This window comes from Magnolia sinica, chromosome 4, assembly GCF_029962835.1.
Source record: "Magnolia sinica isolate HGM2019 chromosome 4, MsV1, whole genome shotgun sequence".
NCBI classification, from domain to species: Eukaryota; Viridiplantae; Streptophyta; class Magnoliopsida; order Magnoliales; family Magnoliaceae; genus Magnolia; species Magnolia sinica.
This window is the reverse complement of record NC_080576.1, coordinates 74,227,705-74,252,916: the sequence shown is the minus strand read 5'-3', so window position 1 is coordinate 74,252,916 and position 25,212 is coordinate 74,227,705. Positions and strand designations below refer to the sequence as shown.

The following is a 25,212-nucleotide window of genomic DNA, read 5'->3' as shown; positions in this document are numbered from 1 at the left end:
CTTTTTTATTATGAATATTGTTAGGGCACAAAAAATTCACAAGTCAATAGGAATTTGGTTTGTTACGCATCAAGGTTCCAAGATAGGCAGGCCTGCCCATCGTGCGACCCTCTCTCTATCTCCCTGAATCTCTCATTTGTACAGCATTCTCCCATTATGCGACCATCTCTCTATCATCCCTCTCTCTGGAAATAATGTTGCACGTGAAAAGTGTTGCGCGGGAATAGTGTTGCGAGTGAATAGTGTTGCACGTGAATAGTGTTGAGCGGGTTTGTTGCGTGGAATATTTTTGACCTTCTACCATTGCGCCTGCAATCACAAAGAGCGCCGATTTGACATTTTCCACCTGTTTTGAACAAGGTAGTACTACCACGCTTAGCCAGTAAGCTAAGAAAGCAGCCAATTCACAAGTGATGTTATATTCGGTTGTGCTCTTGATATTCTCATGAAGAATTTTGACATCATGATGATTCTGGCCTGTAAAGCTGTTAAAAAATGATGGAAAAGGTGCAATTATTGAACAAGTAATATAGAACGTATATATAGAAGATGGAAATCTTAATAGAGAAAGAAAATGAAAGAAATGTACTGCAGGCCTCAAGAGAAATGGGCTATCCAGTTAAGGGAAGAAATCTCATCATTATTACGAAAATTAGCCATCTCTTTGAAAAGCTCGATGGTAGTTGCTAAAACTTCGGACCGGTTCTTCTCCATAGAGATGCGAGAAAACTCTTTATTTGAAGGCACATATTCGTAAAAAACATTGCTTATAATAAGAAGGCTTGCTATGTAGTGGAGATCCTATAAAGTAATACTAACCTTGCCCAAAGGAAGGTGGAACGAGTTAGTAATTGGACACCAATGATTGAGAAAACTTTTAAAGATAGTCGTATCCCCAAAGAAATACTTTGACGAAGCTGTAATTGCATCAAAAGGATCAATTTGTTTCAGAACATCAACATGTTTTTAAACAATGGCCCAAGCCCACGCGCTGTAATAATCTCGTGGCGATGAAAGGCCTCTCATCATAAACTCTTCTGTGTCCCATGACAATTCTTTGGTGAATAAATATTGTTGAGTAGTTTCGAAATAATGAGTGGGAAAGAGTTGTTGAAGATTATAGCACAGGCGTAGGAATCGCATTTTATGAACTCTACCGAATTTTTGATGAAATCCATTCTCTTCAAGACACCTTCTAGGATTCACGGTTCCGTCGTGATTCAGTAATCTACAGAAATAAGTCTATTTTGGATCATTCGATCAATTAGTTCACTACGAGGAATCGACCAGTGACGTCGTAAATTTATAAGGATGATGACCATCTCGTCCTTGAAAGGATTATGGAATTCGAAGGTTTCTTACTGGATTTCTATACAATCCCAAATATTTTGAAAAATCTGTCTATTCTCTACATGGGATGCGTGACTCCTTTTTCTTGAAGATGTAGATCTCTCAGCTGAAGTTCTTGATCATTTCATGGGTCTATCCCTGGGTCGAATATTATCAAATACATTTCCCCTCTTACTTTTAGTCATTTTATAAGGTGAAAGATGAAGAAAAATTGGGCAAAACTTGGTTACTTAGAAGAATTTTCCACCAGAGCAGATTGATTGTGCGTAGAGAATGGTTGCACATAGAGAATGGTTGCGCACAGAAGTTGTTGTGCAGAAGAAATTGTTGCGCGGGAGGTAAAAGCTGCGTAAGGATTTCTGCTGGAGGATGAGAAGTGAAGTGCAGAAGAAGGGCACTGGGGTTTATATAGATGGATAGACCCACCTGAACGTTGTGCGTTCCCGATAGTGCAACAAAAATGAAGATAAGGGTCCATTGCACTATGCGCAATGGAAATATGGTGCTTGCGCAATGGAATTTTGATGATGGTCAATTGCTCTCTGTGCAATGGGACTCATCCCTTGAGCAATAGGGAACTATTGTGCGAAAATCGGGGTTCACATGTGTGGTTGCCTATTAATACCCCTCATCTCTCTTCATTCGGAACATATAAAGACCCCGAGAGCCAGTAGAAGACCAGAGAATTCTTCAATCTTGCAAGGTACTGGAGGATACTTGTTGTGTGGCATGCAATAGGGTTCCCACATAATGGTGGACCTGGAGTTCATAATGCGGCGCGTAATAGAGTTGTTGCATTGCAATGACCTTTTACTTGCAAATTACATCTTTGCGATGCTCTGGAACATTGATCGATTTAAAAGAAAAAAGGAACTTCTAAAGGATTAGAAGATTGGTCAAGCAGACATCATTTCTGCATGATGACTTTTATGTTTAGAAGACTATTTCACGAATCAAAATGCTGCCGAAATCGACATTCAAACATATTTGACTATTGTGTTTCATAATTGTTTGCCTTATTTTGGAATAACGTGAAACATGAGGATTTAAATGAAATTTAGAATCAATAAAATATTTTGTGATGATTGTTCTCTTATTCTTTATTTGTTACTATTGAATAAGATGTTCCCCAAATAAAAATACATTCGTTTCTTGTCGAAACACACGGTATGAAGGTACTTTTTTTTATCGTTACTTAATTCCTGCTTTAAAAGCTTTGATTTTAATGTATGTGAACACTGCATATATGGTAAACAATCACTGCTAACTTTTAAGACTGGAAAGCATGTATGTAAGGGGGTTCTTGAGTATGTGCATTCAGATGTATGGGGCCACCACCCATTATCTCTGTCGAGGGGTCATCGTTTTTTGTCTCATTCATTGATGATTACTCTAGAAAAGTGTGGGTATATTTTCTAAAAAATAAGCCAATGTATTTGACACATTCAAAGTATGGAAGGTTATGGTTGAAAGAAAAACATGACAAAAACTAAAGGCTTTAAAGATAGACAAGGAGGTGAATTCACTTTAAATGAGTTCAACCAGTTTTGTAAAGATGAGGAGATTGTGAGGGACAATATAGTAAGGCACACACCATAGAAAAATGATATGGTGGAACAAATGAATTGGGCTCTCTTGGAGAGAGCTCGAAGCATGTTGAGCAATGCTGGATTGGACAAGGAGTTATGGATTGAGACCATTAATATGGCTTGTTACCTAGTGAATCGGTCCACGTCTATGCCGATAGACTATAAAATTCTTGAAGAAGTGTGATGTAGACAACTTACAGTTGTGTGCTTTTTGTTGCGACACTTACTCTCATGTACTGTCAATTGATAGAGATTAGTTAGACCAAATGGCGAAGAAACTTACCTTTGTAAGTTGTGGTGATAACGTGAAGGGGTACAAGTTGTACGACCAGGTCACTTGGAAAATCGCTTTGAGCCACGATGTCAGGTTTGATGACGATTCTTTGTTCCACAAGGACGACCATAAGGAATTAGAGAGATCAATAGTGATTGACGTTGAAATAAAAAAGGGTGAGACAGTTTAAAGCTGAGCTGCATATAAAAGTACAGGAACAGGTGGAGAAACCACCTCTCAAAAAAATATGTTAAGAGATCGCATATTACCAGTTAGAAATAGAGATGATTCGAATATAATATTGGTCTTCATTATGAATAAGGGGGATCCATTTACCTTCAAGGAAACATTAAATGGTTTTGATGATGAGAAGTGGATGATGGTCATACATAACGAGATGGACTCTCTGTATAAGGCTGAGATGTGGGAGTTGATGGAGCTTTCAGTGGGCGTAAGGTGATATATTGTAAGTGAATTTATAAGAAAAAGTAGGATAGATAGAAGGAGAGATTGGTTGCAAAAGGGTATGCGTAGAAGGAGGTTGTCTACTTCAGTGAGATTTTCATGCTTGTGGTCAAGAAAATGTTTATCAAATTTTTATTGGTGCTAGTTGACCAATACAACCTGGAATTAGAAAAGATGGATATGAAGACTGCTTTTCTACATGGGGAGTTGGAAGATCAGATTTATATGAAGCAGCCAGAAGGGTTCGAAGTACAAGGGGCAAATAATAAGGTTTACAGGTTAAGGAGGTCATTAAATGACTTAAAATAGTCACCTAGGCAGTGGTATAAAAGGTTTGATACTTTCATGATGGGTCAGTGATTTACCAAAAGTGAGTATGATTATTGTGTCTATTATAAGACACCAAGTGATGAATAGTTCATTATACTAGTTCTGTAGGTAGATAACATACTTATCGCCGGTCATAATATGTCTGAGATCAATATGTTGAAGACTCAATTGTCGGAGACATTTGAAATAAAAGATCTGGGGGTTGCAAAGAAGATTCTTGGTATAGATATTCACAGAGACAGAGAGAGGAGTAGGTTACTGTTATCACAGGAATAATATCTTGAGAATGTATGAATAAAGTTTGGTATGAACAAGGCGAAACCGGTTAGCACACCCCATGTTGCTCACTTCAGGCTTTCTTCAGATCACTGTCCTACTATAAATGAAGAAAAGTAAGTGATGTCTCATCTACCTTATTCAAGCATTGTTGGTAGTTTGATTTATGCCATGGTTTCTATGAGATCAGATATTTCACATGTAGCGGGTGCTGTGAGCAGATATATAGCAAACCTCGGCAAGTAACATTGGGAAGTAGTGAAATTGTTACTTTAGTATATTTGAGGTACAATGGACTATATCTTGACATTTGAAAAGTCAGAGGATAATAAGTGTCAATTATGCAGGAAATGTGGATAACAGAAGGTCGACTTTTGGCTACTCATTTGTTCTAGAGGGTAGTGCGATCAGTTGGACCTTGAAGATTCAGTCTATGGTTTGTCTTTTTACAACTGAAGTTGAGTACATGGCAATGATGGAGGCGTTCAAAGAAGGTATTTGATCGAGAGGAATAGTAAATCATGTTGGGCTTCGGTAAAAGGCCGTGCCAATTAATTATAAAAATGAAAGTGCGATTAATTTGACAAAGAACTTAGTTTACCATTCTCATACTAACATATTGATGTTCATCATCATTTTATTTGATAGGTGTAAGGACCGTATTCTAGTCCGTATCGTTTCTTAAACTCCTGTGATTTTTCTCGTCAAATTCTGACAACCCACGACCTGTAATCGGTATTTGCGCGTGACCCTAAGTCGTGCCACATAGATTTGAGTTGACTCGACCCGAGACTTGTACCATTACGACCTTACCGTCACCATGGTTCCAACGCCGCATCTTATGCACCGATGCGATGCCCAGGCCATGAGTTTTGGGCTTACGTTTATCTCGAAGAAACGCCGCGCATTGCGAATCCCGAGAGAATTTCTACCCAAACATCATATCAATCAATCAAGTATAACACATCCCTCACCCATACCTCTCTCTTCACTAAGTTAAATGAACCCATGCCTATCTTATCCCTTTCTTACCAACAAGTCAAGGCAACCCATACCCCATGCCATCTCATGCCCCCATAAGTCAACAAAGCCCATACCCTCCATGTCACCTCCTCTTACAATACCCTCTCCCCTCTCATTCTCACTACCATTTTCCAAGTAATCCAAGAGAGGACCGTCTAAGCATTTTGTAAGACCCGTGTCTTAGCTTGTATTGTCCCATAGGCTACCGCGGCTCTTCTGGTCAAATTTTGACAACCCTCGACCTGTATCCGATATTTGCCCGCGATCCTAAGCCGAGTCCTGCATATTAGAGTCGACTCGACTCGAAACCTATACCCCTACGACTGCGCCGTCGGCGCGGTTCTAATGCCGCGCCTCATGTGTCGAGGCGATCCCAGGCCAGAAGATATGGGACCGCGTTCATTTCAAGAAAAATGTCATGCATTGCAAATCCCAAGAGAATGTCCCATCAATCACATCAAATATCATCCATCAATCAAAGTCAAGTACAAGCAACCCATACCCTACCCTTACCTCTCTCTTACACATGTACCCTAAAGTCATCAAGCCCCTTACCTCTCATGTCACTCCACCATTCATCTCTCCCATCACTTCTCTTCCATCACTTCTCTCTCTCATTCTCCAAGCAAGAAACCGTCCAAGCAAAAGAGCCTCCCATGGAGAGAAGCTAGTGTGGCCCACTTCCTACCATCCAATCCCACCCTCCGAAGACCATCTCAACCATTGAATCTCAACCATTAGAGCTCTAGAATACGTTGATGGAAGGAGAAGTCCATGATCAAAGGTGAGTGTCTTTTTTTTTGGATTTGATTTGATTAATTTCTATTTGAGGACCCACTTGTGGTGGGACCCAATTGATGTATGCGTTATATCTTGCAAAGGGGAGATCATAGTGGTGGAGCTCCCCTGCCTTACATCTCTTTATCTTTCTCTGTCTCTTTTCCCCTTGCGGCCCATGAATGGATTAGATCCACACCATCCATTAGTGGCCCACGTGTACGTGGGGCCTCCTTGACGTATTTGGTTGGTGAGCCACATGTACGTGAACCCCACCTTAATAGACGTATTACGTCCATACCGTTCATCCAAGGGACGTCCAGCAGCCTCTGCTGCTGGATCGTATGAAGAAGAAAACATAAATATCATCTTAATGTAAAAGCTGGTGGGTCCCACATGTGTGGACCCACCTTGATGTATGACATTATTCACCGTCCAATATAGCTGGATGGATTGGCTGGTGTATAGCCCTGTAAAGGGTATGATCCTTATATCCAAGCCGTTCATCCGTGTGGGGCCACACGTGATGCATATATTTCATATCCTCACCGTCCATTGCTTGGACGGTGGGAATCCATCCCACACGTGGGCCTGCATCAATACCCATGCCTTGCATCCAGTCCGTCTGTCCAGGACGCTGGATGCTAGGCTGGTTGTTATATATATATATATATATATATATATATATAAAATAATAAATAAATAACATTGTATAATATAATACATTACATATATATTAAATATATAATGTCATGGTGGGCCCACGTGGGACCCACCTGCTGATTGAGAATTTCATTAAAATGGCCCACCGCACACCAGTTATGTAATGGGTGACGTCACCAAGTTATGAGGGTCCCACCATTGTATGTGTTTCATCCCACTGTCCATCTGGACGATGGGGGTGTTTGTGATGTGTGGGCCATACCGTGATGTATGTGTTTTATTCCACCGTCCAGATGACTGGACGGTGGACCAGCGTGATATATATGTTTCATCTATGCCGTCCATCTCTATGGGGGCCCACGTGATATATGTATCTTATCCCTGCCGCCCATCCATCTCAGGACGTGGGGCACGCCACGATGTATGTGTTCTCCACGCCATCCATCTGTTTATCCAAGCCGTCTAGCTATGTGGACGTGGACCCACCATAATCTATGTGATTTATCTACACCATACACGGTGCTGTGGGGCCCTGATATGATGTATGTGCCTTATCCATGCGTCCAACATCTGGATGGTGGACCACCTTGATATATGTATTATTATCCACACCGTCCAGATAGTGCTGGACAATTTGGATGGTGATGTGGACTCCACCATGATGTATGTATTTTATGTCTATGCCCTCCATCTGCTAGTCCCACCTTGATGGATGTGATTCATCCACACCGCCCGACCTTGATCGACGGGCCCATCTGTCGTACAATTGCAGGGTCCACCATGATGTATGTATTTCATCTATGTCATCCACTTATACGACCCACCTTAATGTGAGTATAGCAGGCACACTATCCATCTGTTGGGGCCCATTTGATATGTGCAGGGCCCGCCTCGATGTATTGTATCCGAAGTGCCCATTGAAATGGCCAAGCTATATGTCCTAGAGGGGGGGTGAATAGGACTATGCCAAATTTTAAGATAAATAGAGCGGAAATATAGAAACATAGAACTGAATAAATAAATTAATTCACACTGCTGAATGCTAGCTCAAAATATTGACTGTTCTAAGGACAACCATGCACCATAAAAATGGCAGGGCAACCTTACTAGAACAAATAGAGAAACTGAAGCTCAGAGTAATAAAGAGACAGCAAAAATATAATGCTGAAATGTAAATCTAAATTATTACAACATTCCCCACTGTGCTTGAAATGTAAAATTTACAACATTCACATCCACACATACATTCCACAATTCTGAATGATAAAAGATAGGAAATATAAATCACACATCCACAACACAAAGAATTATAATGGTTCACCTGTGTGTTCACCAACTGTTAAACAACAGCCACACAGAATGCTACTCCACTCCTAATATCCTCACACAGGGGATATTAGCGTTCACTATCAAATAGGTTTTCACAGGTTCACCCAAAACCTTCACAATTGTGTTTTTTTTTTTTTAAAGGGCTTACACAATTCAAAAACCCTCACTTCTGAGTTTTCTGGCTCTCCTTAGATAACCAACAACTTTGAGATTTTTCTGGCTTAACCTCAAATAAAACCAAACAATGTAAATTATACAAATTGTAAAATACCTGATTTTCTCCTTCATTATAGCAGCCTAGAAGAACCAAGTCAGAGTAGAGATTTGAATGCCAAAGTTCAATGTCCAATACTCACTTTATAATGCTTACAAGTTCTAATAGATTTTAAATTAAAATAAAAGGGTTAGCTATAATTGATTTTGATTCCAGAAAAAGGAAAACACAATTCCACTTTTCAGATTAGATTGGAATGTAAGAAACAAAATCAATTAATAAAGCTAAAGAAAGAGAATATTAAATATGCACACTTAGCTTAAATGGAGCACCGACTTATCTCTCAGAAGACCGAATTAAATTAACTTGAATTGCTTATTTTATTCTGAGATTCGTGCTCTATTTATAGGTGAACAAAATCACGTCTTTGACTAGTTTAAGGACCTCTACGACTGGTCGTAGAACCAACAGATATTTAAAAATTTGGGCACGATAAGATTTGACAGTTTCACGACTAGTCGTAGGTCTCCTTCGACTGGTCGTAGGTCTTCTTCGACTGGTCATAGGATCCCTTTGACTAGTTGTTGAGGGTCAAATATTGCATATCAGACCCAGTTGTTGCATAGATTTACACGCATGATACCGCTTATTGGCCTGATTAATCGTGTTTGTAATGCAGAGTGTATGTACGAGCCTGGACCGAAAAGGGTGCTTAAAGCATGGACTTAACGCTCTAATGATACTAAAGCATGGGACGGACTCCAGAGACCCAAGATCAACAGAATTACACATCAGGGACCCAAGAAAATCGAGGAATTGAAGCTCAAGTGGCCTGAAAAGTGTCCAGAATGCAAGATCATACGGTTCCTACCATCTGATCAGTTCGAAACTTCATACGTGGCCTGAGGACCATAAATGAACCGTACACGTAAAATTTCAGCTCCTGGATCACTGTGGAAGTGGCCCAACGGACAGATCAGCCCCCTTAATCATTATGTGGGGCCCGCCTGATATCCGGATATGCTTCAAAATTGTTCTAGACAGTTTAAATGATATGGTAGAATGGATGGACGGAGTAGATTTCTCACAAACATCTCTGGGGAACCCATACAGGTAGTGCATGTACATGTTATACAGGTGCACCGGGCGTACAACAAAAGATCCAAAAGTCGGTCAGCAAACGCTGACCGACTCCATCGTCTCCAACTCAAAGACGGAAACAGCGTCCGCCGCTGTCCGTCTGTTTTGCGGTAGTGGGGCTCACCTATCATACAAAGATACGATCTGGACCGCTCATTGTGTCCATAAGATGGGTACTACCACATTCATGATGAATCTTTGGTCCCATGTGCCCGATCACAAAACATCTATGTTCAAACTTGGGATGGACGGCCGAATGAAAAGCTCAGTATGCCACACCAAATCCAGTCAAAAACTATCCGTTTTCATCTAATTTTTCGAGCTGAATACAATGAACGGGGTTGATTGATCCAAAAACATCTCTGCAGGGCCCACCGAACATGTCAGCGTGCTCTGCTTTTCGCAGGCCCTGCGTCCGTGAAAACCGGACGCTGTGGGCTGTTCTGTGATCAAGGGCACGGTCGGATCCATGATCCGGACCGTCCGCATGCTCAATCAGGTGGTCCTGACCCCCACCAAGAAGTCAGATTCCGATTTTGGACGATCAGTCGTCCAAAATTTCAATCCAAACGCAAGTGCCTTTTGCGTTTCTGCTGCTGCGCACGCTGCTGCAGCGCCTGGCTGCGTAAAGAGGAGTGCGTAACTCCCTCTCCTGGGGGGGGCGAGAGGACTATAAGGAGGAGGCAGCTGTGAGAGGGAGGGGGTATTCTTGGAGGGGTTGGCTTTGAAGGAAGGAAGAAAAGGAAGAAACGTGAAGGTGCGGGTGGCTGGAACGAGAGAGGAGTGCACGGCTGGGAAAAAGCGGGTTAGCTTGGTGGTCGGCTGGACGTGAAAGGGAAGCTGGAGCCGTGGGCTGCTGAATCATGAGAGGCACTGCTGGGTATTGAAGGAAGGGACGGTGGAGCAGACAAAGGAAGGTGAGAGAGAAAGTCAGGCAACGTGGGAAGAAGGACGTAAGCTGGTTTTTTTTGTTCCTTTCCCTCTTGTTCTTTTCTTTTTTCTTTTTTCTATTATCACTTGTTTTGAGTTCAGGCCATCCATGTGTGGCTAAACCTTTTAGCTAGGGCTAAGAGGTGAAGCTTGTAGTCTGATGGGAGAAACTTTGCTTATGCCTATTGTTTTGATGGACTGATATTGATTTTTGTTCAAATTAAAAAGAATACTTTCAGTTATTTTTAAGGGTTTGTTGTGACTGAAATTACAATGGATTTGCGATGATTTTGAGTATTTCTTTTTCCTTTTGATGTTCATGACGTCAGGAAGCCCTGTTGTTCACCATAGTCCCCTAGGCATGGTCGGATGGCGAAATCCTTCCTAACTTTCATGCATTGTTGATTGGTTGGTAATTAGTCTAATTCTGTTGTTTGCTTTGTCTCCTGGGCATGGTTTGATGATGGAATCCATTCTAATTCATATACCTTTTACTTCTAGACAACTATATCAAAGGAAGTTCAGTTAAAATTCCATAATCCCTGATACAAGCATAAGATCTCCCTGATCTCTACAAGTGGATCCTCTGAATACCTAGTTCCCTTCCTCAGAATTCTTTAAAGTTTTAGATAATTATTCCACAATTATTCCTTAAACTCTATTTGGTTTAGATCACATCTTAGTCTAGTTCTAGTTCTACTTGGTTTCAGATAACGTACAGGTATCAGTCCCTGTGGATTCGACCTCGGTCTTGCCGAGTTTATTACTACATCACAACCCTATACTTGGGGTGTGAACAAGTTTTTGGCGCCGTTGCCTGGGACTGACGGTTACGATTCTCTGAAATTAATTGGTTTTAGGATTAGTTTAAGATTAGGATTTTACTAACCTTAGTTTTTTTATTTATTTATTTTTATTTGAGTTCAAAACTAACTTGTTTCCTGTTTTATAGGATCTTGACATAAGTTTCTCAATTGGTAATTCCTTCCTTATCTCTCTACTTTTTCTTATTTTTAGAATTAGGGTTTAAATTTTAGAAATTTTCTAAATTCTAGTATCCTCCCTTCTGTAGGAAATAGTTTATTTTTAGAAATTAGGTTATTTCTTTCCCTTTTTAGAAATTAACTTTCTATTTTTATTCTAGTAACTTTCTAATTTTAACTCTTTTAAAATCTAATTTGTTTCCTAATTTATTTTTAGAATTTTTGTTTAGAAACTAACCTTCCTATTTTGTAGGCCTTTAAAATAGAAATTTCTAATTCGGTAAGCTCCTTCTCTACTTCCTATTTTTCAGTTCTCTTTTAGTAATTTACTTTCTAGTTTAGGACTTTCCTAATTCATTTTAGAAGTTTTCACTTTCTTTTAGAAATTAGTTTACTGCTACCTTTATTTTAAAGGATTGTTCCTCTTCTTTTAGAATCTAACTTATTTTATTTTATTTTGCAGGTTTTAACTCAGGACTCCAATTTGGTAATTTCTTTCCAACTCTCTCTTTCTTTCTAGATTTTCTTTTCCTTTCTTAGGATTAGGTTTTTAATTAAGGGCTGCGAGTGTTTTCATGCCCAAGTGGGCCCGTGACAACACTCGACGTCTCTTGACTGAAGGAGGATTGGTTGAGGGGTTGACTATCCATCGCAGGACTAGACACCACTCGAAATCCCCTGAGTTAAGTGAAGTTATGGCTGAAGACCAACCTCCTCTACTTCTACCTAGGGTGGAGGATACCCAAGATGAGAATGAGGTGCAATAGGCACCCCCGCCTCGTACTCTACGAGATTATCTACAATCGGCGGGAGTGAGTACGCCCTCATGCATGATTTTTCCTGAAAACACAGAACAAATGGACATCAAGCCAGGAGTTATCCAACTCCTTCCCAAATTCCATGGACTTGAATCAGAGAGTCCATATTTACATTTGAAAGAGTTCGATGAGATTATAGCTACATTATGTTTTCCTAATGTATCTGAGGATACAATTAGGCTGAAACTCTTTCCTTTTTCCTTAAAAGAGAAAGCTAAGACGTGGTTACATTCACTGCGTCCTAGATCCATTGACACATGGAACGACATGCAGAGGGAATTCATAAAAAAATTCTTCCCACATCATAAAACGATTACCCTCAGAAAAGCAATCATGAACTTTGCCCAAAAGGAAGATGAAACATTCTTCCAATGTTGGGAAAGATTCAAAGATTTGGTCAGTTCATGCCCACAACACGGATTTAAAACGTGGCGCATTACAAATTTTTTCTACGATGGACTGACATCTTCCATGCGCCAAATGGTCGAGACAATGTGTAATGGAGAGTTCATTAATAAAGATGTCGACGAGGTATGGGACTACCTCGACAGTTTGGCTGAAAAAACACAATCTTGGGACTATTACCCAAAGTCGAACACCACGTCTAGGCCAACTCAATTAAAGGAGAAAGGTGGATTATATCTCTTGAAAGAAGAGGATGATCTCAAGTGTAAAGTGACTACGCTTATAAGGAAAGTTGAGGCCATGGAAGGAAAGAAGGATAATGTCAATGAAATTGTTTGCGGCATCTGTGATTGCAACATTCACACAACTGAAAACTGTCCTACAATACCCGCCTTTCGAGGAGTGTTGAATGAACAAGCCAATGCCATAAACAACTATCAAAGACCTTTTACTGGACCTAATTCCAATACATACAATCCTGGCTGGAAAAATCATCCAAACTTTAGTTGGAGGAATGGACAAACGGCGACCCCTCCAGGTTTCTTCAATCAAAATCCACATCAAGTGAAACCTCAAGAGGAACCGGTTCAAAATCCCATATAAGAACTGGCTTAGGCAATGCGGGGAATTACAGATTTTATGCAAAAGATAGATTCTCGTATGACGGTTATAGAAAAGGGGATGCTTCCTGCACAACCTCTCCCCAATCCTAAACCGCAGTACGAGAATAATGATCCCAGCTCTTCAAATCAGATGGGGCATGCTAAATCCATCACCACTCTTAGGAGTGGGAAGATCATTGATAAAACTCTTCCGGTTAGGCCCGAAAAGCCTCAAGAACCAGAAGAGGACAACAATGATGGATCTAGTGATGCCCCACAAAAAGTAGAACTGGAACTTCTAGAGAAGCCAGTTGCTCCATTCCCCCAACGGTTGGTTTCACCAAAACCTCTCTCTAACTCTCAGGATATCCTAGAGGTGTTGAAACAGGTGAAAGTCAACATTCCTCTACTTGATGTCGTTAAACAGATACCTTCATATGCCAAATTCCTGAAAGACTTATGCACGACCAAAAGACGAAAAATTATTCAAAAGAAAATCTTCTTGACTGAGAAAGTGAGTGCCATCCTGAAGCAAGACGTGCCACAGAAATTCAAGGATCCCGGTAGCCCAACCATATCATGTGTAATCGGGAACCATCGAATTGATCACGCACTTCTTGACTTAGGAGCGAGCGTCAATTTGATTCCCTACTCGGTATACAAACAGTTAGGTTTGGGTGAATTAAAACCCACCCTAACCACACTACAACTTGCTGATCACTCTGTTCGTGTACCAAGAGGGATAATTGAGGATGTGTTAGTCCAGGTCGATAGATTTTACTACCCTGTAGATTTTATCATCCTGGACACCGAACCCATCAATAACATGAGCACTCAGATTCCCGTCATTCTTGGTCGCCCATTCCTTGCCACGTCAAATGCAATTATCAATTGCAGGAATGGTGTCATGACTATGTCTTTTGGAAATTTGACATTGGAGTCAAACATTTTTTTCAATAACGGCAGCAACTCAGAGGATGATGACGATTTCCACGACATTAACATGATTGACTCTTTCGTGGAAGATACGACACCGCTGACCTTATCCTCCGACCATCTAGAGATGCGCCTGGCCCACTCCCATGATTTTGATGATGACATGATTAGGGAGACGTGTGCCTTGCTTGATACTGCACCGGTACTTGAAGTTAACCGGTGGAGGCCACAATTTGAAGAATTACCACAAACCGATGTAGTGCCTCTACCGTCTAACCTCAAGCCACCGAAGCTTGACCTGAAACCTTTGCCATCTGATTTGAAATATGCCTATTTAGGTCAAGATGAGACATATCCGGTGGTGATCTCTACCCACCTGGAGAAAGAACATGAGAGTATGCTCATATCTACTCTCATTGAGCATAAATGAGCCCTGAGATGGACGATAGCGGACCTCAAGGGAATCGATCCCTCGATTTGTACTCACCGCATATATCTTGAGGATAATGCAAAAATCGCTCGGCAACCACAATGTATACTAAATCCAAACATGAAGGAAGTGGTTAAAGCCGAGGTTCTTAAACTATTGGACGTGGGAATTATATACCCTATATCTGATAGTCAATGGGTGAGTCCAACTCAAGTGGTCCCTAAGAAGTCCGGAATCACCATCGTAGCCAATGCTAATAATGAACTCGTGCCAACTAGAGTCACTACTGGTTGGAGAATGTGCATTGACTACAGAAAGTTGAATACCGTCACGAGGAAAGACCACTTTCCTTTACCATTCATTGATCAGATCCTGGAAAGGTTAGCTGGTCATTCCTATTACAGTTTTCTTGACGGGTATTTGGGCTACAACCAGATAGAGATAGCCCCTGAAGACCAGGAAAAGACCACATTTACATGTCCCTACGGCACCTTTGCCTATCGAAGGATGCCATTCGGACTATGTAATGCCCCTGCCACCTTTCAGCGATGTATGCTTAGTATCTTTTCTGATATGGTAGGGCAATATCTAGAGGTCTTCATGGACGATTTCTCTGTTTACGTTCCATCTTTCAGCAAGTGCTTGGAAAGTCTTAAATGTGTGTTGAAAAGATGTGAAGAAAAGAACTTGATACTTAATTGAGAGAAGTGCCATTTCATGGTTCAGAAGGGAATAGTCCTTGGGCATATCATCTCGTCCAAGGGAATCGAGGTAGATAAGGCAAAAATCGATCTTATCTCTAACCTACCCCCACCCAAGAACATCAGAGATGTGCGATCCTTCTTAGGACACGCAGGATTTTACAGGCGATTCATAAAGGACTTTAGTCTCCTCTCTCGTCCTTTATGCACTCTTCTTCAAAAGGATGCTCCGTACGAGTGGACTGAGCAATGCCAGGAAGCTTTCACCAAGCTTAAGGGCACGTTAACCACTGCACCTATCATGCAGCCACCCGACTGGAGCCTTCCTTTTGAGCTTATGTGCGACGCTTCTGATTATGCTCTTGGAGCGGTCCTAGGCCAGAGAAAAGATAAGCGGCCCTACGTCATTCATTACGCAAGTAGAACTTTAAATTCTGCCCAGGTGAACTACTCGACTACGGAAAAGGAACTCTTAGCTGTAGTGTTCGCTTTGGACAAATTTAGGTCCTACTTGATCGGATCCAAGATCATTATCTACACAGATCATGCGGCACTTAAGTATCTTCTTTCTAAGAATGATTCTAAGCCCCGTTTGATACGATGGATCCTTCTACTCCAAGAATTTGATTTGGAAATTAAAGATAAAAAGGGAGTAGAGAACGTAGTGGCCGATCACCTTTCTCGCCTTAATACATCTGATTCCCTTGAGGCGACTCATATCAACGACATGTTCTTTGATGAACAACTGTTCCGAGTCTCCCATTCACCTTGGTTCGCTGATATTGCTAATTATCTTGCTACAAGTGCCATACCGACACAGTGGACTGTGCAAGATAAGAAGAAATTCTTCACCGAGGTGCGCAACTTTTTCTGGGATGATCCTTACTTATTTAAATATTGCCCAGACCAAATCCTAAGGAGATGTGTACCAGACGATGAGCATCAAAGCGTCATCTCCTTCTGTCACTCACAGGCCTGTGGTGGTCACTTTTCTGCTAAAAAGACCACGGCCAAGATTCTGCAGTGTGGCTTTTACTGGCCTACTATGTTTAGGGACACTCATGAGTTTTGCAAAGCTTGTGAGCGTTGTCAGAAATTGGGAGCATTGTCCCGTCGAAATATGATGCCTTTGAATCCCATCCTTATCATTGAAGCATTTGATTGCTGGGGCATCGATTTCATGGGACCATTCCCCCAATCGTTTGGGAATCTGTATATTTTGCTCGCCGTGGATTATGTCACTAAATGGGTCGAAGCGATTCCGTGTCGAAAGAATGACCATCGCACGGTCATTAAATTCCTAAAAGAAAACATTCTTTCTCGATTCGGAACGCCTCGAGCCATCATTAGTGATGGGGGCTCACACTTTTGTAATAAACCATTTGAGAGCTTAATGAAGAAATACGGTATCTCTCATAAGGTGAGCACCCCATACCATCCACAGACAAGTGGGCAAGCCGAGATTTCTAATAGGGAAATTAAACACATCTTGGAGAAGACGGTCAACCCTGATCGTAAGGATTGGTCAATTCGATTGACCGATGCCTTATGGGCATACCGTACTGCATTTAAAACCCCTATTGGAATGTCTCCCTTTAGACTTGTCTACGGGAAGGCTTGTCACTTGCCTGTGGAGCTGGAACATAAAGCATACTGGGCGATCAAAAAGCTTAATTTTAATCTTGACAACGCTGGCTCGCTACGCAAACTTCAATTGAATGAACTTGAGGAAATCCGGAATGATGCGTACGATAATGCGAGAATTTACAAGGACAAGATGAAAGCATTTCATGACCAACACATTTTACGAAAATCATTCACGCCTGGTCAGAAGGTCCTTTTGTACAATTCTCGATTACATCTCTTTCCGGGTAAGCTTCGATCTCGTTGGACCGGCCCTTACATTGTTGTTACTGTTTTTCCTCATGGGGCCGTTGAGATAAGAGATCCCGACAATGGTAAGGAGTTTAAAGTCAATGGCCATCGATTGAAACCATTTGTCGAGAAATTTGATTCAGAGGACATGTCCATGCCTCTGACTGATCCTGTTTACCAGGATTGATCTCCTAGTCTGATGGAGGTATAGGTAGGTTTATCGCTTTCATAGGACTAGGGTAGTTGCTTTATTTGTCTGGCTGAAGACGGTAAACTTAGCGCTCCTGGGAGGCAATTCATTTTCATTTTTCTTAGTTAGTTAGTTCAATGTTTGTGGGTAACATTACTGCAAACCCTCACGAGATTACAACTCGTCCACTAGGGGCAACCTAGGGTTTAAAGGCTTGTTGCATACGCTAAATGCAATTGAGAGCACCTACGATGACAGGCCATCTAGGGCACTTAGAATTTCAAGATGCGTGATGTTGGTACTTCATGACTCTTGGATTCAGTCATCTATTAAATTTCACATCTAAGTTTGAATTGTTAATCCATTATTAGAATTTGTAAACATTGATTGAGTCATGAATTCCAGGACACATCTCGCTTGCATATTAAGGTTTCAGTTCGATATTAAAGGATTAACTTGGTAATCACTAAATATGAAAGGAACCAACTTGAGAAATCGAATAGATTGAGCGAACAATCTTTACCATAGGTTTGCTCCCTATAGGTGAGGATTCGATTCCCCATGAATGATATGTGAAAAAGATGGGTGTACAGTCTTTACCTTAGGTTTGCTCCCTATAGGTGAGGATCTGATCCCTCTTCTTGGCGTTACTTCTAATGAAAAAATCAAAAAATTAAAAGAATAAAAAGATAATGTGTAAGCCAAGTTGAGTTATCGTGAATTCTCTTAGTTGTTACCAATGATATCCTTAAATATCGAGGTGAATCTTAATATTAACAAGTCGAGATTAGACTATACATTCATAGATCTCAATGGTTAGAATTTTTCTAATTAATGGAATAATACTTTGAACTTGATTATGAAGTTTACCGTGCGCTGGAGTCTAGGAGAAAGTAATATCCAACAGTCATGAATCTAAAAATTTAGTATATGGATTGTTTTTCCAAAAACCGCTCGAGTTCATAAAAAATTGTTCTGTAATTCTCAACTTATTTTTCGCATACTTTGGTCGGGACTAACAAAATGCTGGTTGGGGATTGTGTTGAGGGTCAAATATTGCATATCAGACCCAGTTGTTGCATAGATTTACAGGCATGATACCGCTTATTGGCCTGATTAATCGTGTTTGTAATGCAGAGTGTATGTACGAGCCTGGACCGAAAAGGGTGCTTAAAGCATGGACTTAACGCTCTAATGACACCAAAGCATGGGACGGACTCTAGAGACGCAAGATCAACAGAATTACACATCAGGGACCCAAGAAAATCGAGGAATTGAAGCTCAAGTGGCCTGAAAAGTGTCCAGAATGCAAGATCATACGGTTCCCACCATCTGATCAGTTCGAAACTTCATACGTGGCCTGAGGACCATAAATGAACCGTACACGTAAAATTTCAGCTCCTGGATCACTGTGGAAGTGGCCCAACGGATAGATCAGCCCCCTTAATCATTATATGGGGGCCGCCTGATATCCGGATATGCTTCAAAATTGTTCTAGACAGTTTAAATGATATGGCAGAATGGATGGACGGAGTAGATTTCTCACAAACATCTCTGGGGAACCCATACAGGTAGTGCATGTACATGTTATATAGGTGCATCGAGCGTACAACAAAAGATCCAAAAGTTGGTCAGCAAACGCTGACCGACTCCATCGTCTCCAACTCAAAGACGGAAACAGCGTCCGCCGCTGTCCGTCTATTTTGCGGTAGTGGGGCTCACCTATCATACAAAGATACGATTTGGACCACTCATTGTGTCCATAAGATGGGTACTACCACATTCATGATGAATCTTTGGTCCCATGTGCCCGATCACAAAACATCTATGTTCAAACTTGGGATGGACGGCCGAATGAAAAGCTCAGTATGCCACACCAAATCCAGTCAAAAACTATCCGTTTTCATCTAATTTTTCGAGCTGAATACAATGAACGGGGTTGATTGATCCAAAAACATATCTGCAGGGCCCACCGAACATGTCAGCGTGCTCTACTTTTCGCAGGCCCTGCGTCCGTGATCAAGGGGACGGTCGGATCCATGATCCGGACCGTCCGCATGCTCGATCAGGTGGTCCTGACCCCCTCCAAGAAGTCAGATTCCGAGTTTGGACGATCAGTCGTCCAAAATTTCAATCCAAACGCAAGTGCCTCTTGCGTTTTCTGCTGTTGCGCACGCTGCTGCAGCGCCTGGCTGCGTAAAGAGGAGTGCGTAACTCCCTCTCCTGGGGGGGGGGGGGGGAGAGGACTATAAGGAGGAGGAGTTTGGCCGTGGGTATTCTTGGAGGGGTTGGCTTGGAAGGAAGGAAGAAAAGGAAGAAACGTGAAGGTGCGGGTGGCTGGAACAAGAGAGGAGTGCACGGCTGGGAAAAAGCGGGTTAGCTTGGTGGTCGGTTGGACGTGAAAGGGAAGCTGGAGCCGTGGGCTGCTGAATCATGAGAGGCACTGTTGGGTATTGAAGGAAGGGACGGTGGAGCAGACAAAGGAAGGTGAGAGAGAAAGTCAGGCAGCGTGGGAAGAAGGTCGTAAGCTGGTTTTTTTTGTTCCTTTCCCTCTTGTTCTTTTCTTTCTTCTTTTTTCTATTATCACTTGTTTTGAGTTCAGGCCATCCATGTGTGGCTAAACCTCTTAGCTAGGGCTAAGAGGTGAAGCTTGTAGTCTGATGGGAGAAACTTTGCTTATGCCTATTGTTTTGATGGACTGATATTGATTTTTGTTCAAATTAAAAAGAATACTTTCAGTTATTTTTAAGGGTTTGTTGTGACTGAAATTACAATGGATCTGCGATGATTTTGAGTATTTCTTTTTCCTTTTGATGTTCATGACGTCAGGAAGCCCTGTTGTTCACCATAGTCCCCTGGGCATGGTCAGATGGCGAAATCCTTCCTAACTTCCATGCATTGTTGATTGGTTGGTAATTAGTCTAATTCTGTTGTTTGCTCTGTCTCCTGGGCATGGTTTGATGATGGAATCCATTCTAATTCATATACCTTTTACTTCTTGACAACTATATCAAAGGAAGTTCAGTTAAAATTCCATAATCCCTGATACAAGTATAAGATCTCCCTGATCTCTACAAGTGGATCCTCTGAATCCCTAGTTCCCTTCCTCAGAATTCTTTAAAGTTTTAGATAATTATTCCACAATTATTCCTTAAACTCTATTTGGTTTCGATCACATCTTAGTCTAGTTCTAATTCTACTTGGTTTCAGATAACGTACAGGTATCAGTCCCTGTGGATTCGACCTCGGTCTTACCGAGTTTATTACTACATCACAACCCTATACTTAGGGTGTGAACACTAGTCGTAGGTGGCTGAATTTTAATGTTGTTCTTTGAGTCGTAGGTCTACGACTGGTCGAAGATGCAGTCGACACTGTTCCTACTACTGGTCGAATAGTCCCAAGGACTAGTTGAAGACTAACAAAAAATTTTCGAATTTTGTAACAAACTTACGACTGATCCAGGAAATTTTTAGACAGGTCGAAGCAGTGCTAGGATTAGTCGAACAAAGTCCAGGACTAGTCATAGAACAGACCAAACTCACTTATATAAAACATATGAATTATGTATCCAAAATGGCCTACTCTAAAGGTCAACCTAAGGTTAGTCATACCTCAATAGTGAAGTAAGGACATTGAAACTTTAGTGACGAGTGACCTTTGAAAGTAATGGAGCTTGAAGTCTTGATGTCGTTTAAACTTGAGAGGTTTTTGAGATTGAGATTGAACTTGAAAGCTTCTTGAGATTTTTGACTTGTGAATAGTGCTTGTCAAACTAAGTTGATCTTGAGTAGAGCATTGTTCTTCACAGATGCAAGGTTCATAACAGTGTCTTTGCCACCACAAATTTGATAACAAACAGGGCTATAAACTATAGCACTTACAATCCCCCCCTTTGTCAAATTAGTGACAAAATACACTTTCAAGATATGTTACATAACACAGAATATCTGATTAAAGAATCATGCACCAGTTGTTATCAACTGGCATCCTGCAGACTTGTAAACACCTCTGCTCACACCTTTGCACATACTCCCCCTGAGTAACATACTCCCCCCGAGTAACATACTCATAAAACACCATACAATACAATGCTACTCCCTCCTCATGACAACATCCATATCCATATACATATCCATAATATCCATACTCCCCCCTTTTTGTCACAATAGGACAAAGGAAGCGCAAAATAGATGGCTGAGGAGAAATATTCAATGAGAAATATGAGAGGTAACTAGTCAAGATATGAGAACATAGCATAAGCAATACACATAATTCATAGACTGAGCTAAGTTAAAGAGAGTGACAAACTCAAAACTAGTTAGGAGTACTAAAGTTAATACAAACTAGTAATCTTACAAATACTAATCTGACCCAGATGAAGGAGCAGGAATGGAAGGATCAAGTTGATGCATGCCTTTGTTCAAGCGCCTAAGATATTTGCGCATATATTTCAACTGTAAATCATGGGCAACAGACATGTTTTCCATCTTAACATTTAGATTCTCAACTTTATCTTCCAATGCACTCAGATGTGCATCAAATGAAGAAGGCTCATAATCTGGATCATTTGTAGAATCAGACTCAAGTTCTTCAAAAATATCATCCATGTTAATATCATCAGGAGGAAGATCACTAGCTTCTTCCTCGATATATACAAAATCTAATTTCAAGCAATATATACAAAATCTGAAATCTAATCAAGCAAATATATACAATATGATACAAATAGACATAATTAATCATTTTAAAATGCACATGCCGAGATCAAATTTCATTTTGTTAAACCTGCTTTTGTCGAGCGGTTTAGTGAAAATATCAGCATGTTGATTCTCGGTAGGGATATATTCCAAAGATATAACCTTTTCTTCAACTAATTTCCGAATATAATGAAATGTAATTTCAATGTGCTTAGTACGAGAATGCTGAATTGGATTTTTCGAAATATTTATGGCACTGGAATTATCACAATATAATAACATAGAATCCTGTTTAATTCCATAATCACTTAGCATATGTTTCATTCAAACAAACTGTGTACACGCATTACCAGCTGTGATATATTCAGCTTCAGTTGTTGAAAGTGATATAGAACTTTGTTTCTTGCTAAACCAAGAAACTAAACAGTTTCTGATATAAAAACAACCACTGCTAGCTGATTTTCGATCATCAAGATTACTAGCCCAGTCAGCATCTGAGTACCCAGCTAATTGAACACTACTCTCATAAGGATACTAAAGACCGAGATTAACAGTACTTGTGACATATCGTATAATCCGCTTGACAACAGTTAAGTGCAACTCTTTAGGTTCAGAATGATATCTAGCGTAAATACCAACATTTAGAGCGATATTGGGTCTACTAGTAGTTAAATATAATAGACTACCAATCATGCTCTGATATAATTTCGGATCCACATTTTTACCTGCAGAATCTTTTGAGAGTTTCAAGGTTGTACTCATAGAAGTATCAAAGTTCTTACCATTCTCAAATCTAAATCTCTTAATCAAATTCATAGCATATTTAGATTGAGAAATGAACATTCCATCAGTTTTTTGTTTTACTTGCAACCCGAGGAAGTAATTTAATTCCCCAACCAAGCTCATTTCAAACTAAGATTTCATCAAATCTGTAAACTCAATAGTCATGTCAGTACAGGTAGAACCATAAATGATATCATCAACATAGATTTGTACTAATAAGATGTGATCCTTATGTTTTTTAATAAACAAAGTTTTATCAACACATCCCATTTGAAAATTATGGCTTAATAGAAACTTTGTTAGTTTCTCGTTCTATGCCCTAGGAGCTTGTTTTAAACCGTAAAGTGCCTTTTTAAGACGATACACATGATCAGCATTTTTAGGGTCTTCAAAACCCATTGGTTATTCAACATAAACTTCCTCATGCAGATCGCCATTTAAAAATGCACTTTTCACATCCATTTGGTAAATCTTAAACTTTTTAAAACATGCAATGGATATAAAGAGTCTGATTGATTCAAGACGTGCTACTGGTGCAAAGGTTTCATCATAGTCAATACCTTCAATTTGAGTGTAACCTTATACCACTAGTCTAGCCTTGTTTCTAATTATATTAACAAGTTCGTTAGACTTATTTTTGAAAATCCATTTGGTTCCAATGATGTGTTTATCTTTAGGTCTAGGTACGAGATACCAAACATCATTTCTCACAAATTGGTTAAGTTCTTCTTGCATCGTAACAATCTAGTTTTCATCAGCAAGAGCTTCTTTTACTTTAGATGGTTCTAACTGGGATGTAAAACATATGTAATTACATATATCCTTAAGTTATCTACGGGTACAAACACCAATGAGAGGGTTTTCAAGAATCTGTGTGGTTGGATGATCTTTAACAGTCCTTAGTTCAGAATCAGTCTAATTAGATGAAATATCAAATTTATCAATTATTAGTACTTCATCATTATCTGAATTTGAGACTGGTGTGTTTAAGTGATCATCAATGACCACATTGATGGATTCTTAAATCACACCGGTCCTTTTGTTCAGAACCCTATAAGCTCGACTGTTTAAAGAGTATCTTAAAAAGATTCCTTCATCACTCTTCGTATCAAACTTTCACAGATGTTCACGATCTCGTAAAATATAGCACTTGCTGCCAAAAACTCGAAAGTGTTTGACAGTAGGCTTTTTATCGAACCACATTTCGTAAGCCATTTTATTATTACCTTTACTAGTGTAAACCCGGTTAATAATATAGCAAACTGTATTGACTACTTCAGCCCAAAGATTCTTAGAGAGCTTCATACTATTCAACATGACATTAGCCATTTCTTGAAGCACTTTATTTTTCCTTTCAACTATACCATTTTGTTGTGGAGTTTTGGATGCTGAGAATTCATGTAATATTCCCTGGTCGCTACAGAACTTCTCAAAACCGTTATTCTCAAATTCAGATCCATGATCACTACGAATCTTACTGACTTGAGAACCTTTTTCAGTTTGAATCCTTTTGAGAACCTTTTTTACTTCTTCAAGGGTTTCTGATTTATCCCTTAAGAAGACAACCCATATATATCTGGTAAAGTCATATACTATTACCAAAATATATCTTTTGCCACCTCTACTTTCCGTCCTGGTAAGTCCTACTAGATCCATATGGAGAAGCTCGAGTGGTCTTAATGTGGTATTGGAATTCACCTTTTTGTGTGAGTTCCTTATTTGTTTGCATTTACCACATATTTTATCTAATTTTGTAGTTTAGGTAGACTTCTTATAAGTTCCCATTTGCTCAATCTATATAAATTTTGGTAGTGTACATGTCCAAGATGTTTGTGCCATAAATCAGTCTCCTCTATATGGACCATGTAACATGATTGATTAGATGAGCTGGATTCGCTAACAATATAGTAGTTTTCAGACGTTCTACGTCCAGTTAGTATTACTGAACTTTGTTGTTTAGAATCTTACAGCTTTGATTAGAAAATCATACACTATGGTTATTGTCACAAATCTAAGATATGCTTAGAAGATTATGTTTCAGTCCTTCAACATACAACACATTTTTAATCAAAGGAAGGTTATAGAGTTGAACCGTACCTTGGCCCATAATCTTACAGTTGCTGTCATCTCCAAATGTGACTGAACCATCAGTCATGTGTTTGAGATCGGTGAATAAAGCCTTGTCGCTTGTCATATGCCTGGAGCATCCACTATCTAGGTACCACTTAGAATGGCTTGTTGCTTTGAAAGCGATGTGGGCAACCAAGCAAGTGACCTTTAGAACCCATTTCATAACCATTTTGGGTTTAGGAGGATAGCAGGTCTTCTTTCAATTCTAAGAGTTATAAGTATGACCTAGTGAGTTAGATTTTAGAAGCTCCTTAAGTAAGTCAACTATCTTTTCTGCCAAAGGACTTTGGTTTTATTTT

The 25,212-nt window shown here is 40.2% G+C and overlaps 1 non-coding gene across 1 annotated transcript; it reads right to left on the bottom strand.

Moving 5' to 3' along the window:
* Window positions 1-12,476: 12,476 nt before the first annotated feature.
* On the bottom strand, window positions 12,477-12,583 carry LOC131244683 (small nucleolar RNA R71). Its single transcript, XR_009170462.1, has one exon. It is a non-coding gene; the product is annotated as a small nucleolar RNA R71 (small nucleolar RNA).
* Window positions 12,584-25,212: the final 12,629 nt, after the last annotated feature.